At 43.9% G+C, this 16,898-nt stretch overlaps 1 long non-coding RNA gene across 2 annotated transcripts in view; it reads left to right on the forward strand.

Annotated features, from left to right (window-relative positions):
• Positions 1 to 16,898, forward strand: part of LOC308633162 — a 28,235-nt gene that overhangs the window by 10,702 nt on the left and 635 nt on the right. Inside the window, exons 2-3 of one of the 2 annotated variants that reach the window (XR_014018721.1) lie at positions 14,123 to 14,242; positions 14,707 to 14,829. This is a non-coding gene — a long non-coding RNA (uncharacterized lncRNA). The remainder of the gene's footprint in view (positions 1 to 14,122; positions 14,243 to 14,706; positions 14,830 to 16,898) is intronic. The other variant, XR_014018720.1, reaches the window with a different exon arrangement.

Below are 16,898 nucleotides of genomic sequence, written 5' to 3' on the forward strand. Positions count from 1 at the left end.
GGTTACCGGGCTGTATGATGGCAGGATTGACAGAGCTGATGAACTCCACGTGTAACCAAGGGGAATTTATGGTATGCCTCACAGTACTGCTGGGTTCTGCTTGGATAGCAAGTTAACTTGGTTGTGTGATGGCAGGAATTGCCAGGCTGCTGGTTTTAATGTGGAGAGCAGAGAAAATGGGTTTCTCTAATGACAGGATTCCTGGGGCTGCTGGTATGTATGTTCAAGGGGAGATAATTGGGTTTCTATGATGGCAGAAATTGTAGGGCTTCTTGAATTTACATGGAAGTCACAGAAAATTGGGGATCTGTGATGTCAGGACTTACAAACTTGCTCTGCTCTTTGTGGACAGCTAGGGAAATGGGTTCTTATGATGGCAGGATGTGAAGGACTGATGGGCTGCTGTAGAAAAGCCAGGCAACTTGGTTTCCATGATGGGTGGACACACAGTACTGATGGGCTGTACATCAGGAACAGGAGAATGGGATTCTATGTGGTCAGGAAATCATACTGTCCAGAATTTCCATTGCTAGTGGTCTATAATGGTCATGGTCTCAGAATGACCATGGCTGCTGGAATCTATTTGGAGATCCACAATGCCAGGGCTATTCTGTCCATATTCAAAGCCAGGCAACTGGGATAATGATAGCAGGAAATGCAGGGCTTCTGGGCACCAATTGTACAGACAGATGACTGGGGTTCTATCGATGGATAGATGTGCAATACTGTTGAATTCTATATCCAGAAAACTGGAGTTTTCTGATGGAAGGATTCTTAAGGTTGATCATGTCTACTGGCAGGTCCAAGAAACTTGATATCTAAAATGTGAACAATTGCAGAGTTGCACATGTCCACGTGGAGAGATAGGAGCATACAGGACTGCTGTGGTGTATATGGAGACCCACCTAACTGGTGTTCTATGAGAGCAAGAATCACAGGGCTTCTGTGCTCCGTGAAAAGAGCTGACAGTTTCTTTTTTTTTTTTTTAATGGGGGATGAAACACCATAACTATTATAATTTTTTACTCAGATCCACATTTTTCTTCCTGGAACTCTTTATGAGCCTACTCCTCATTTTCATGACTTAAACAGATGGAAAGAACACATACACATTTTGCTTTGAATATCTTCTTCCAGTTCTTTGGTGTAAAAACCTAGGAACAGACTTGAGTACTATGATAATTCTAATAATTCTAATTTTAACTTTTTGATGAAACTGCAATTATTTCACACACAGGTTACACATTTGTCTTCATTCTTACCAATGCTTGCTATTTTAAAGTATTTTGAAAATGGTTATATTAACAGGAGTGAGGAAATTTCACTGTGACTTTAACTTACATGACCATAATTAATGAGACCTTAAGCATCTTTTCATGTTTGCTAGTGCAGTGTGTATTCAAGTTCTTTTTCAAGTTGAAAAGTATATATATATATATATGCCATTTATTTCTTTATGTGTGTTGGTGAGTCATAATAAGAAATACGGGCAAGGCACAGTGTTGGATGCCTGTTAATCTAGTGCCTTGGGGAGGGTGAGGCAGGGGGAATACAAATTCAAAGCCATCCTGAACAACTTATTGATACCCTAAAGGAACTTAGGAAGACCTTATCTAAAAATAAAATAGTTGAATAAATAAATAAGTAAATAAAGGTACGGGGATGGAGCTCAGTGGTTAAGTGTCCCTGGGTTCAATCTCTGGTACCAAAAAAAAAAAAAAAAAAAAAAAAGGTCTTTGACCCAGTTTCCTGGCACTAACCTCCTGATCCTTCAATCTATGAAGCAGTGTGTCTATTTGCAGCCAGGGAGGAGAACCATGATCTATGATTTCTGGGTGGCCCTGGATGGCTGGGTGCAGTGGAACCAACTCTGTGATTAGCTCATTGGAACTTGTGCCCTCCCACAAGTTTGGGGAGGATTGAGGATTTGGGAGGATTAGTTCCAATGAGCTAATCACAGAAGTTGATTAAACTTGTGGGAGAGTACAAGTTCCAAAAAAATGAGCTAATCACAGAAGTTTCAGGTGATCACCATGAGCAATTATTTAATAAATCATTAAATGAAAAGCAAAAGGACAGGGGTTAAGGACCTTCCATGTTGCTGAAGGTGCTGGGAGGTGGGACCTGGAGAGGGCATGAAGGGACATGCTCTTTTTTTTTTTTTTTTTTTAAAGAGAGAGTGGGAGAGGAGAGAGAGAGAGAGAGAGAGAGAGAGAGAGAGAGAGAGAAAGAATTTTTTTTTTAGAGAATTTTTAATATTTATTTTTTAGTTATAGGCGGACACAACATCTTTGTTTGTATGTGGTGCTGAGGATCGAACCCGGGCCGCACACATGCCAGACGAGCGCGCTACAGCTTGAGCCACATCCCCAGCCCAAGAGAATTTTTAATATTTATTTTTTAGTTCTCGGCGGACACAACATCTTTGTTGGTATGTGGTGCTGAGGATCGAACCTGGGCCGCACGCATGCCAGACGAGCGCGCTACCACTTGAGCCACATCCCCAGCCCTGAAAGCTCATGTTTGTGTCCATGAACATGGGAGGTATTTACATCTTCTTGAGTCATCTTCAATTTCTTTATTCTATGTTCTATAGATTTCATTGTAGAGATCTTTCACCTCCTTGGTTAGATTTATTCCCAGGCATTTTATTTTCTTTGAGGCTATTGAGAATGGAATAGTTTTCTTGATTACTTTCTCTGCAGATTAATTATTGATGTATAGGAAAGCTACTGATTTTTTATGTTGATTCTGTAACTTGCTACTTTGACAAACTTGCTTATTAGCCCTGATAGTCTTTTGGTGGTGTTTTTTTTTTTTTTTTTTTTGATATTCTAAGTATAGGACCAAATCATCTGCCAACAGTGATAATTTGACTCCTTTCTTTCCTACTTTTAATCCCTTTATTTCCTTCTCTTGCCTAATTGTTCTGCCTAGAATTATATTAAACAGGAGTGGTGAAAGTGGACATCGTTGTCTTGTTATTGATTTTAAAGGAAATGCTTTCAGTTTTCTCCTGTTTACTGTGGGGTTGGCTTTAGGTTTTTTCATATATACCCTTTAGGGTATTGAGGTAGGTTCCTTCTATCCCTAGTTTTTTCATTGCTTTTATTTTGTCAAATTTTGTGCTGAATTTTATCAAAGGCTCTCTCTGTACCTATCAAGATGACTAAATGATTTTTGCCCTTAATTCAACTTATGTGATGAATTACATTTATTGATCTGTGTATATTAAACCATCTTTGCATCTCTGGTATAAAACCAAGTTGATCATGAGGTACAATCCTCTTAGTATGTTGTTGAACATGATTTGATAATATTTTATTAGGTATATTGTTTTAAAAGTCTAAGTTAATCAATGATAGTGGTCTGCAGTGTTCTTTACTTGATGTGTCCTCATCTGGTTTTGATATGAGAGTGATACTAGCTTCATAGAATGAATTTGGAAGTGCTCCATTCCTTTCTATTTCATGGATTAATTTGAGGAGTATTGGCTTTAGTTCTTCTTTAAAGGTCTGGTAGAAATCAGCTGAGAATCCATCTGGTCCCAGGGTTTTGGTTTTTGGAAGGCATTTTTTATGATTTCTATATATCATTCCTAGTTATTGGTCTGTTTAGGTTTTCTATGTCCTCTTGATTCAGTTTTAGCAGGTTGTATGTGTCTATTTCTTCTAGGTTTTCCAATTTATTGCAATATAAGTTTTCAATATAGTCCGTAATGTTCTGCTGAATTTCTGTAATGTCTGTGATTTCCTCTTTTTCATCTCTAATTTTATTTATGTAAGTCTTCTCTCTTTTCATTTTGGTTAGTTTGGCTAAATGCTTATCAATCTTGTTTATCTCAGAGTTAGCCACTTTATTGCACAAAGTGTGCCCACTGAAAGTCCATTTCACAGAAAGCCCATTTCTGTGCAAGGACAAACCTGCATTTACTTCCCCTTGGCCAGCCTTTCACATCCCCTTTTTGCAGCTGCCTGCTCTTTGCAGTAGCATCCATTGGGCTTAGACACTGAACTTCTGCTGAAATCCAGAAGGCCTTGGTGGAAAACTCTTGTGTCCAAGATGAGGACAACCTGGTGTCTGTAGGACAGGGAACCTCCTGGCAGTAAGTAGGTGGGGCTTATTGCCCCATGGGGAAGGGCCACAGGTCAGAGCAGTGCCCAGAGTCCAGCCAAGTGTAAGATCCCTTCTGCAGCCTTCCTTTCTGCCTTTTTCCTGTGAATTGCTTTCATGTATGCTATGTAGAAGTAGCTCCCATTCCACCTGTTAATTGGATAATTCAGACTCAAGATCAGAGAGGCAGGGCCTGGGTGTTTACTCAACAGTTCTCAAAACTTCTTACATAGGCTCAGTCACTATTCCTAGACATAACTTTGTCCCAGCCTCAATATCATGTGTAAACACCACATCATGCCTATCAGCTTCTGGCCCCACCATATTGCAGGGCCCTGTCTTAGATGAAGGAAAAACCAAACCCACTTGCATCGGACACTGAGAAATCTCAGATCCAAAACTTGAAAGAAAGGTTTAAGTCTTGAAAGGGGGAATAGCAAATGAGGGCATTTATTTTTATTTTTATTTTCTTTTTATGTGCTGAGGATTGAACCCAGGGCCTCACATATATGAGGCAAGTGTTCAGTCACTGAGCCACACCCCAGCCCCACAAATGAGGGCATTGACTGCATGGTTCTCCAAACAACGTGGGTTACATTGAAGTATGGGTAAGTACCTATGTGGAATTACGTTATGGCTGCAGTGACTTGAAGCGTGATTACAAGCTGAATACAGAGCTATGGAGAGGGGAGCATGCTAGAGCCCCAGAGCGCTTTCCAACCCTGAAAGCACCAGCTCCTCGCTGCCCATCTGGTGGGAGCCAGGACAGCACTGCCACCGCCTGGCGCAGGTGGGAAACTACAGCTCAGAGTTGTTAAGTCACATGGCCAAACCATGCAGGCTTGGGCCAGGGTGCAGCTTAGAAATCACGACCTGGAACGCAGAAATCATGACCTGGAACGCAGTCCTTTCTCCCACTCCAGCGCCCTGGATTGACTTTATGGAGCCTGGAGGGCACTAGCCCTTCCCAGGTGTGGCTTCAGGGGTTCCGGGTCTCCATGCTCTGCTGCCAAAAATGTCCTCTGTTTGTGTCACCCATAGGAGGTACCTGCGGACAGAAGCTAGGTTGTAGGTTTCTGAAAGGTGCTTGGTTTATCCTGCAGTGGAAACTGTGGGCCTGGCATCCGCGCACCACGGCTCTGCCCTTTCTCCTCCAGGCTCCCCAGCCCAAGGAGGCGCTCATCTGTTCTGCTCCACTCCCACAGAGCTGCCACCAGTCCCTGGGAGGCAGGACACTCTGCTCACCCGGAGGAGACCTGTAGGATTTCGGTGGGTTGGAGCTACAGTTGCTAACCTCAGGGCCACTATGGCTCAATGAAAATGAAGGGAAAAGTTAATTGGAACAACAGATAACACCTCTGCAGCCTCTGGGCACAGAGAAAGTTGCTCAGATGGCAGAGTGTGCAAACCCCAACAACTGCTAAACCACCCTTTTAGATCAAAACATGGGATGATGGGCTCTATTTCAGCTAAAATATGCAAATGTATGTTGAATAACCAGAACAGTGAATTTCAGAGGTTGTGCATCAGGACTAGGTAGTGGAATAGCTCTCTTCGCAACATTAAACAAGCTAATCAATCAACAGAATCCAAGCTCAGGATGCATTTGCAACCTGGGAAAGAGATGAAATTAAAAGTTGGGATGGAGGTATGAAGCTGTAGCATAATGTCCTCTAAGCTAATCAGAGGTGAGACATAGGGGCCCTAATGACAGCCATCTCCAGGTTCTCCCCTAGATGTGGTTCTGTGGGGACCCTGGAGTTGCCTCCATGTTTGTCTGTTGTTCCCCAGGAAGCTCCTATGAACAAAGATGTAGGCCTGGGTTGTTGTGCTTGCATTTTTCTGAGTTTACCACCCACATCCAGAACTTTTTAATCTCTTTCCATAGGCGGCAACTGCATACTGAGCCTGAGTTTATCAGCTGCATATACAGGTGTTTCTATTCAGAATTCACTTTTCCCCCTGTGAGGTGTGCAAAGATAAAGGAAGTCCAGAGTAGAGATCTGGGGGAGCTCAGAGACACCAGGGCCTCCATGGCATGGATTCATAGCAGTTATGCTATTTGTTCACCCATTGAAGCACATCCTGATTGCTTAAGGTATTGGGGCATTGTGAATAGAACTACTATATATAATGGTGTGCTGTTATCTAGATATACATTTTTGAGGCTGTTGTCTATATTTTTAGGACTATGTGGTGAAACCATGTCTAACTTTAGGGAAAATGCCCAGTTTTTTGATAGTGTTGAACTGTTGTGTGCTCTTCCAGCAATGCACAAGAGTGCCTGTGGCTGTTCATCATCCTCATGGTTGATACTACACTTACTAAAGACCTAGCAGCTCGGTAGGTGTGTAGTGCACTTGGGGTCTTAGTTTGTGCTTTCCTCATGACAGATGATACTAAGAATCATTTCTATGCTTCTTTACCATCTTGTATCTTTCTTGTGAGTTGTCTGTTCATATCTTTACCCATTATGTTGTCTTATTGTTGAGTGTCTTACTATATTTTGTACACAAGTTTGTTTTAGACATATACTTTCCAAAGATTCCCCCAGTGTTTGACTTGTCTTTTCATTTCCTTAATATGATTTTTTTTTACAGAGGAATTTAATACAGTCCACATTATCAGGTTTTTCTTTCATGGATTTCTTGTTGTTATTGTTTGTTTGTTTGATAGCAGGGATTGAACCCAGGGTGCTTAACCACTGAGCCATATCCATAGCTTTCATGGATTTTGGGGGTGGGTTGTATTTAGAACCTCATCATGAAACATGTGGTCATGCACATCTTCTAGAGTTTTACAGTTTCCCATTTTAAATGAAAATCTAGAGAGTATTTTGATAGGTTCTGGCATCCATATGTGTGGCTTCTTGAAGTGTGTGTCCTTTTGAAGTCAGTGCTGTCTAGTCTAGGTTTAAAAAGAGTGTGTTGGGAATTTCTGGAATGCACTGAATCTTTAGATCAGGTTTGAGGTAGTTTCATCTTAATTATATTGAGACCTGAACAAAGACTATCTCTGTTTTTATTTATATTTCATTTGATTTCTTTATAAACATTTCAAGATTTTCTGAAGTATGATTGTACTTTAATACTTACACGTAAGTACTTTAAATTTGGGGTCTCTATTTTAAATATTAATGCTTTAAAATGTTTCTTATTCCAGTTTATATATTTCACTGTTTCCCCTACATGATGGCTGAAATATAGGAAATCAATGAAATTTTGTCTATGGGCCATGTACTTTGCTGCTTGCTATCTCCATCCATTCTGATCAAGACATAGGAGGTAGGCTCTATTTCTTTTCAATTTCCAAAATCATGATCTGGAATAGTCAGAACTATGAATTTAAGAGCTTCATTGTGCCTAGCACAAGGGGGTGCAGCTCTGAACAGTGAACACCCAGCATCCTGCACTGCCCACAGTGGCCAGCAGGGGGCACTCAGAACAACTTTCTCTGATCAACTGCTTTTGGGGGCTGTGTTCTGTGCCCTAATCAAACTTCCTTCTCCTGGGGACCCACCTGAGAGATGCCACATCTAGGGACTCCTAGAGGCTCTATCTAAGGTGTAGACCAGAGGTTTTTTTTTTTTCTTTTTTTTTTAATCCTGGGGAGACACTGGAAAGATACCATGGACTAGGGATGCCTGGTGGATATGTCTGTGGTGAGGACCAGAGCTTCCTTCTCCTTGGCACCTACCCATGGAGACTCCACTGTGGATTCAGGATGACTGAGGTCCATGTGAGGAAAACATGAGGAAGAAGCTTCCTGTGCACTGCCTGATGGGCTGAGAAGTAAGTTCTGCCATGTTCTTTACTTTCTCAGGTAATATTTTAGCAGAACTTATTTTACAACAGTATTTCTTACTGAGGCTTTGGCTGCTCATTATCATGGTATGTCAATGTATTTTGTATGTCTTGAGTGTCTGAGGACACAAATGCCCCCTCAAGATGGTGCAGGGAGGGCCCAGTGCCTGGAATCTCACTGGGGCCTGAGGGTAAGGGCTCATGAAAATGCAGCAAGAAGCTCTCAGGAGCCTCTAGGGTGAGAGATGCAAAGATTATGATGGATTGTACTCCCCAGAATCCTGGGTAACTGTAGAATCCTCATTGCAGTTACCAGAGCCTTCTGCAGGGAGGGCAGCATGGGTCAAATGACAGACTATGCTACCCATAATTCTTGGGGACCTGCAGCTTTCAGAGACCTCTGCAGAGAGGGCTGTACTGACAAAAAATCAAACTATGCTGTCAATTACTTTTGGGTGCTTGCTCTACCCAGGAGCCTGTGGGGATGAGAATTGTAAGGGCAGAATACCAGACTTCAATGCTCAGAATATCTGGGGATGCCTACATACCCTGTAACCCTGTAAGTCCCAGAGGATTTGATGGTGATAGTTTTGTTGGTAGAGCTCACTTCCTAGAATCTCCAGGGTCCCAGGGAAAGCATGGGGTCTTCAGCTCCTGTGATCCTCAGCAGGACTGTGCAGGCCAAACACTAGACTGCATTATTAGAACCCTCAGGGACTGCAGTTTCCAGAATCCTCTGTGGTGAGGGGCAAACCACTGAACTGCATCACCCACAATCCTAAGGGGGAACTTTAGTTTCAGAATTTTCTGCAGTGAGTAGGAAAAACACAGGACTAAATTACCCACAAATCTCGGTGCCAGTAGCTCTCAGGATCCTCTGTTGTGAGAACTGTTGGGCTGAGAGCTTAACTACAGTATCCAGAATCCTTGGTGGGGTGTGTTGCCCAATAGTATGCAGCCTGCAACTCCCTGAGGCCTCCCAAGTGAGAGCTGTGCATTATGCAGGTCAGACTACACTACCTACAATTCCTGGGGACACACTGGTGAATGTGCTGCCTATAATTCCAGGAGGCTTCCACAGTGAGGTCTTCAGTACCAAGACAAGCATGTGGCCTTCAGTTCTCATGGCCCTTGCAGTAGGGGCATATAGGCAAAACACTGGACTACCTTATCCAGAATCCTCAGCGGGGATCACAGTTCCCAGGATCTGCAATAGTGAGGACTGCAGGGTAGGGAGCTGAACTACACTACCTAGAATTCTTGGAGGTGCCCCGTGTCCATGTGGCCTGGAACTCTCAGAGGCTTCCACAGTGAGGGCTATTTAGGTAGAGGGCAATACTATACTACCCAGAATCCCTGGGGGCCTGCAGCTCCCAGACACCTACCTTTTGAGTACTGCAGGGGCAAGCTTTGTATTGCACTACACAGACTCCTCAGGGGTGTCTATGTAGGCTTGTGCTACACAGATCCCAGAGCTGTGATGGGGGTGAAGTCCACTTAGGTAGGATGGATTGCACTACCCAGAATAATCATGGCCCACAGCTCTCAGAGACCTCTGTGGTCAGAGCTGACTGAGTAGAACTGACTACAATACTCAGAATTCCTGGAGGCTCCGAGCTCTAAGTAGTCACTGTACAGTTGAACATAGCACCAGGCTATAATACCCAGGATCCTTGGGGGATTGCAGCTCCCAGAATCCACTGTAGTAATGCTGCATGGGCAGAACACCAGACTACAGTGTCTAGAATCCCTAGGGATGCCTGAGTGACTGTGTAGCCTGCAATTTCTAGAGACCTCTGCAGAGGGTGCTGCATGGTAGAAGACTGGAGGTTGAATGTGCTACTTGAAGCCCCCATAGACCTCTGAAGTGAGGGATGAGTGGGCAGAATGCCAGGCTACACTGTTCAGAATCACTAGGGGTGCCTGAGTAGCCTGCAGCTGGCCTCTGCAGCTGGCCTCTGCAGCTGGCCTGCAATGTGGAATACAAGACTGCACTACCCAGAATCCTGATGGTATGAGGGTGAATGTGCTACTTGCAACCCCTAGGCTTCTGGGGTGAGGGCTGCACGGGTAGAACACCAGAGTCTACTGCCAGGGTTCTCCAGGGTGTCTGGGCCAGCACATGGCACACAGCTTCCATGGTCCCGAAGGGCAAAGACTGTGTGAGCAGAGCACCAGACTACACTGTCCAGAAACCCTGAGAACCCTGAATCTGTGTAGCCTGAAGCTCCCAGAGGCATCCATGGTGAGAGCTGGGCAGGCAAGACAGACTGAATGATCTAGAATGCTCATAGGCTACTGGGAATTTGGTCTGAGCTCAGGTTCTTCTACCCTCCTACAGTGGTCACCCTGGGCTGGGAATTAACATATTTTCTTAAAACCCCTGATTCTGAATTGGAGCAGTCCCTGCCTAAGTCACTCTGTCTCAAAGACTACACATCCCAGAAGCCTCTGAGGTGGTCTGTTTCTGGCCTCTGCCCTTGGGCTGAGGGTCTAGACTCCCTGTAGCTGCCTCCCTTTGTGCCTCTGCCTGCCTGTCTCAGGCTGCTGCAGCACTTGGCCTGGTGGAGTGCAGCGAGGGGGTCTCCTGGACTCCATTTCTCCTCTTCTGAGATTCCACTCCTCAGGTGCCACAGCCAGACCTAATTAGAGCAGTGGGAACATATTTTATTCATTAACTGCTGAGGGTGGAAGAAGGTGCAGACATTCACCAGGAAGCCAGGAGAGGCCCCGCCTCTGAGCTGGGAGGAGCTCCTGCACCGCGCATGGCCAAAGGGGTGTGGTCAATAAGGGGCAGGGCCTTGCCACCATCTTTAATACTGCCTCCTTGAGAGTGAGGAGCTGACCAACCTGGGAGAGCACCAGTCCTCAGAGTGTTGGGTCACTCCACAGGGAGTGGCAGAGCTTCCTTCTCAGAGCAGATTGAGAGAGACACCCAGGTTGCGGACTCTCGTGGGTCATGCCTCCAGGGGCTCACGGAGCTCCCTTCTCCTCAGAGCAGCCTCAGTGTTGATTCTTGGCTTAGGGACTTTCGTGAGTCGTGTCTCTAGGGATGCCTGGGGTTCCCTTCTCCTCAGCAGCCTGAGAGAGACACTTGGTGTGGGGACCCTCGTGGGCCATGTCTCTAGGGGTGCCTGGGGTTCCCTTTAACTCAGAGTGGCCTGAGGGAGATGCCTGGTGCGGGCACCCTCTTGGGTCATGTCTCTAGGGATGCCCGGGGTTCTGTTCTCCTCAGAGCAGCCTGAGGTAGGTGCCTGGTGTGGGGACCATTTTGGGTCACATTCTAGGGACACTGGGGGGCTCCCTCATTTTTACAGCAGCCTGAGGGAGATGCCAGGCCTGGGGAGCCTCGTGGGTCATGTCTCTAATTAGGCTGGGGGTTCCCTTCTCCTCAGAGCAGCCTGGGGCAGACGCCAGGGTTGCTGTGTGCAGGGGAAGGGGGCGTGGCCAACCAGGGGCGGGGCCTCAGCGCCATCTTTAAGGCCGCCTCCTTGAGAGTGAGGGGCTGGCTTCCCCCTCAGGACCAATCCAGGAGAGCCCCAGTCCTTGGAGTGTTGGCTCACTCCACAGGGAGGGCCAGAGCTCCCTTCTCAGAACGGATTGAGTTCCCAGGTTGGGGACTCTCATGGGTCATGCCTCCAGGGACTCACGGAACTCCCTTCTCTTCAGAGCAGTCTCAGTGGACTCTTGGCTTAGGTACTTTTGTGAGTCGTGTCTCTAGGGATGCCTGGGGTTCCATTCTCCTCAGAGCAGCCTGAAGGAGACGCCTGGTTTGGGGACCCTCGTGGGTCACATTCTAGGGACACTGCAGGACAACCTCATCCTTACTGCAGCCTGAGGGATATGCCAGGCCTGGGGAGCCTCGTGGGTCAAGTCTCTAAGTAGCCCTGGGTTCCCGTCTCCTCAGAGCTGCCTGGGGCGGTTGCCAGGGTTGCTGTGCTTGGCCAAAGGAGGCATAGTCAATCAGGGGTGGGGCCTCGCCGCCATCTTTAATGCCGCCTTTTTGAAAGTGAGGAGACTGCTTCCCCCTCAGGACCAACCCAGGAGAGCCCCATTCCTGGGAGTGTTGGGTCACTCCACATGGAGGGACAGAGCTCCCTTCTCAGAGCAGATTGAGAGAGACCCAGGTTGGGGACTCTCGTGGGTCATGCCTCCAGGGGCTCACGGAGCTCCCTTCTCCTCAGAGCAGCCTCAGCAAGGACTCTTGGCTTAGGGACTTTTGTGAGTCATGTCTTAGGGATGCCTGGGGCTTCCTTCTCCTCACATTGGCCTGAGGCAGATGCCAGATGTGGGGAGCCTTGTGGGTCGCAACTCTATGTAGGCCCTGGGTTTTCTTCTCCTCAGAGTGGCCTGAGGGAGATGCCTGGTGTGTGGACCCTCTGGTTTATGTCTCTTTGGATGCCTGGGGTTCCCTTCTCCTCTGAGTAGCCTGGGGGAGATGCCTGGCTTGGGGCCCTCATGGGTTATATTTTTAGAGAAGCCTGGTGTTTTCTGCTCAGAGCAGCCTGAGGAGATGTATAGCATGGGGACCCTCATGGTCATGTCTCTAGGGACACCTGTGATTCCCTTTTCTTCAGAGCAGCCTCAGAGAGATGGCTCAGAAGCTTCTGGCAGCTCTGGCAGCTGGTGAGGAGATGGTGGGAAGCATGAGGAGCAAACCCTGTCCTGGACCTGAGAGCTGAGGGCAGCCTTGGCTGTCAGCCCCACTCTGTCCTTCACAATTTCATCCTGGCTCCCTGTGCAGCAGTGACCCTTCCTTAGGCTGTGACCCTCATCATCTTAACATAGTGACCCAGGGTGGTTTCTAGGGAACCTGGCAGGGAGGAAGGAGGAATGTACAGCTTAAGGGAAGGGGACCCCAGTCCACTTCCTTGTTTTCCTTAGTGTTTAAATGGTTTGCTTTTTCTTGCAGTGTTAAAATAGTAGAAAAAAATATTGAAAAGTACATATGTTAACAACCCACTATGTTATTTTTTTAAAAAAATTTAATTTTTATTTTTGAGTACTGAGGATTGAACTTAGTACTTATCTTTTTTTTTTTTTTGTTGTTGTTGTTGCATGTGACCACTGAGCCATATCTCCAGCCCTATTTTGTATTATAGAGACAGGGTTTTACTGAGGTGCTTCATGCCTTGCTTTTGCTGAGGCTGGTTTTGAAGTTGAGATCCTTCTGCCTCAGCCTTTTGAGCTGCTTAAGTTTAAATATATTACTTCTAACTAAGCCAGAATTTATTAAAAATACATCTCATGTTTTTTGTGGAATCAAACTCATGAACCACATTTTTCTTTTTCTTTAATCTCTTAGTTTTTTTTTTCAATTTTTTTTAGTTATAGAAGGGCACAATATATTTATTTTATTTATTTCTTTTTATGTGGTGGTGAGGATCAAAACCAGTGCCTCACACATCTAGGCAAGCGCTCTACCACTGAGCTACCACAGCCACACGTTTTTCTTTTGGTGGAGAGTTTAATTAGCAAGAAGCCACCCCTCCAGGACCCTCTTGCTAAGGCCTTCCCCTCCAGACCCTGCCTCTCCTCTAGACCCCACCTATATTCTATGGCCCTGCTTGTCCTCCTGATCCACCCTTCCCCCTCCTTCCTACCCTGCCTCTCCTCTAGGTCCTACTCATGTTCCAGGGCCTGTCCCTTCCTCAGGTCCCACCCCTCTGTGAAGCCTTGCCCCCTTGTGACTCATTTTCCCCCTCCTTCAGACCCTGTCTCTCCTCCAGATCTTTCCCTTCTTCCTGTCCTGCCCCTCCTCCAGACCTCACCCCTCCTCTTTTAAATTTTTTTTTTTTGTTGCACATGGACACAATGCCTTTATTTTGTTTATTTATTTGTATGTGGTGCTTAGGTTTGAACCCAGTGCCTCACACATGCTAGGCAAGTGCTCTACCACTGAGCCATAACCCCAGCCAAACCCTCCTCTTTAAGACCCTGCCTCTTCTCCAGACCCCACTTATCTTCCAGCCCCCCCTCCTGACCTTCCATCCCCCTCCTCCAGAATCTGCCCCTGTTAGTCTAGGATGAGCAGCTCCCTGGCTGCTGTGCTAATTGGCAATATATTCGTATGGTGCACAAATAACATCTGTTGTATAAACACTGACATCCTGCATTGGATGAATTATCTTGACTATTATCAAAATTTGACATACCATAAAATAAATTTAGAAAACTCACCTTTTTCTCTCTTTTATTCTCTATAGATCATGAACATTTGAAATAAAATCAGAATTTGTTAAAGGGCAGATGACAGCCAGCCTTGAGCCCTGATGATCCCAGGATCCCATCCAGTGGGAGAACTCTAAGTATCAGTCCAAGCTTTTGTATGCTAATTGATTCATTATTTTTTCTTATTTTAGAGTTATTTTGCTATGTAATTCCCCATGGCCTTCAGTTCTGTGTAATAGGTTTTTCCTATTCAATTTTTAATTAACATTCTTTCAATTTTCTACAGAATTTTTAAAATATTTTTTTAGTTGTTAGTGGATCTTTTTATTTTATTTATTTATTTTGTTTATTTATATGTGGTGCTGAGGATTGAACCCAGGGCCTAACACATTCCAGGCAAATGCTCTGCCTTTGTGCCGCAACTCTAGTCCTGTATAGGATTTTTAATTCTGTGAACTTCTATTTTTTTATTCATTTTCTATTTGATTACACCAATAAGGAATATTTTAAAAATTTAGTCTACTTTGTTTTTGATTGAGACAATTGTTTTGTTTGAGAGAATTGTCTTGTTTGGAAATGCTCATAATCAAATGATTTTAATTAATTTCCATTTATTAAGACATGTTTGAGACTGGGTGTGCAGCTCAGTGGCAGAGCACTTGCCTGGCATGTGAGAGGCCATGGAGTCCATCCCAGCACCACACACTCAGAAGATGTCTTTGACAGGACTCAAGCATGAGAGGTATAGTTTCAAAAGATCATGTATTGGGGCTGGGATTGTGACTCAGCAGTAGGGCACTCGACTAGCACGTGCAAGGCCATGGGTTTGATCCTTGGCACCACATAAAAATAAGTAAATAAAACAAAGGTATTGTGTTGAACTACAACTAAAAGTAAAGAAAAAATTTTAAAAAGGATCATGTATTTACACATATACACATATACCAAAGTGCCTCTTCCAAATTCATATGAAATTATTCTAAGAAAATTTCAAATCAGTTTTAAAAGAGAAGAGGGATGATGATATTTTTAATGTTAACCATTGATATTTCATGATATTTAAAACCACTATAGATGAAATCTCGTGAGATGCAAATCATTACAAAATGTAAGAGACAAGTCAGTAGCTGCTTTTTTGTAATTCAGATACATTTACTCAAAATAAGCTTTTAAAAAACATATTTTCTTCTTTTCAAATTTAGAAAGCATTTTCATATGTCCTATTAAAGTTCTATATTCATCAGAAAGTTCTCTTATTCCTTGCATACAAAGGGATGGGCCTTCTAATGAGCATAATACTTTGTTGTCAGGAATTCTTGTGGGAGAACTCTTTAAGTGTTTTGCCTCTGTTCAAAGTATCATTTAAAATGTATCAATTTGCTTTTGATTTCAGAAATTTGTCTTTTGAAATTATGTATTTATTAGTATTTAGGGTTATTCATGTAGGAAATGCCATGATTACATTTTATCCTAATGTTGGTGCCCCTATGTGCTTATAAGGTGGCTTTCAGAATGCAGTTTAGTATCTCTCTCATATTTGTTGGATTCATTAGAAAAGTACATGCACTTTTGATCATATTTAAATGGTTGCATTTGAATTATTAGAAGCAGAAATCAGACATGTTAGTATTGTGAGCTGAACAAAGTGCAGGTTTACTTTAATCATTTTGAGGAGGCTGACATAATGGCTTCTGCCTTGTTCTGTACCTGCCATAGTTGTCAGATGTCTCACCTGGAGAATTTTTTTTTTTTTTTTTTTTTTTTGGCACTGGGGATTAAACCCAGGTCCTTGCTTGTGCTATGCAAGCCCTGAACTACATATGTCCCCAGTCTTTGTTACAATTTCATTTTGAGACAGGGTCTAGCTGAATTGCTAATGTCAGCCTCAAATTTGTGATCCTTCTGCTTTACCCTCCCAAATAGCCAAGATGACAGGCATGAGTCAAAGTGCCTGGCTTGTCCTGGAGTATTTTGATATCAGTATCATATGTTTCCAATGTGTTAATAATTTCCTAAGCTAGATTATGTTCATTTTTCTTATCAACAGTCAATAAAGCCTTTTTGTTGTTTTTTGATGGTATGCTTAATGTGAATATGGTTTATGATGTGACACCACTGTTTATGGTGATCTAGCTATGCAATTCACTGTAAGGAGAGTATTTTGATTCTGAGAGTCTCTCAAGTGTTTTAGGTCCAACATGTTTCCTTAAGAGGAGTGATTATTCATTTTCTATTTGATTATAAAAAGAAGACACAAATTCTTTTTTTTTTTTTGTGGTTCTGGGGGTTGGTCCTAGGGCTTCCTGCATGCTAGGAAATCTTTCTACATCCCCAGCCCCATAGATCCTTTAGTTGTCATTAGCTTCATGATGAGCTAGTGACAATAAAATTACTTAGAAGTTCAACTAGATTTAGACTCATACAAGAGTGTGGGCATCCATAGCTCCTTGTGATTTCTAAAAGGTAGAGTGTTTTCTCACAGCACAGCAGCATCTAATATAATTTCTGGACCAAGCTGACACCTCTGCTTCTCTTGGCTCACCACTTCATGCAGAGTTCTTGGAGGAGATGACTATTTCTTTGACTATTTGTCCCAGTCACAAATATTTGATTATATTGCTGCTAAAAAGGTATGCATAGAAATAAAATAGAGACAAGGATTCTTTGGGATAAATGATTCAGACACAGTGAGTCAATTTGCATTAGGACTTTTTTTATATATAAAGTCAGTCTTTCAGGAAAGTTAAACCAGGAGTTGAAATAGAATCTCTAAAATGTCATTTTTTTTCTCCTCTATTGATCAAGTTTTAA

This window comes from Spermophilus citellus (genome assembly GCF_964194105.1).
Source record: "Spermophilus citellus genome assembly, chromosome: 14".
In the NCBI taxonomy this organism is placed as follows: Eukaryota; Metazoa; Chordata; class Mammalia; order Rodentia; family Sciuridae; genus Spermophilus; species Spermophilus citellus.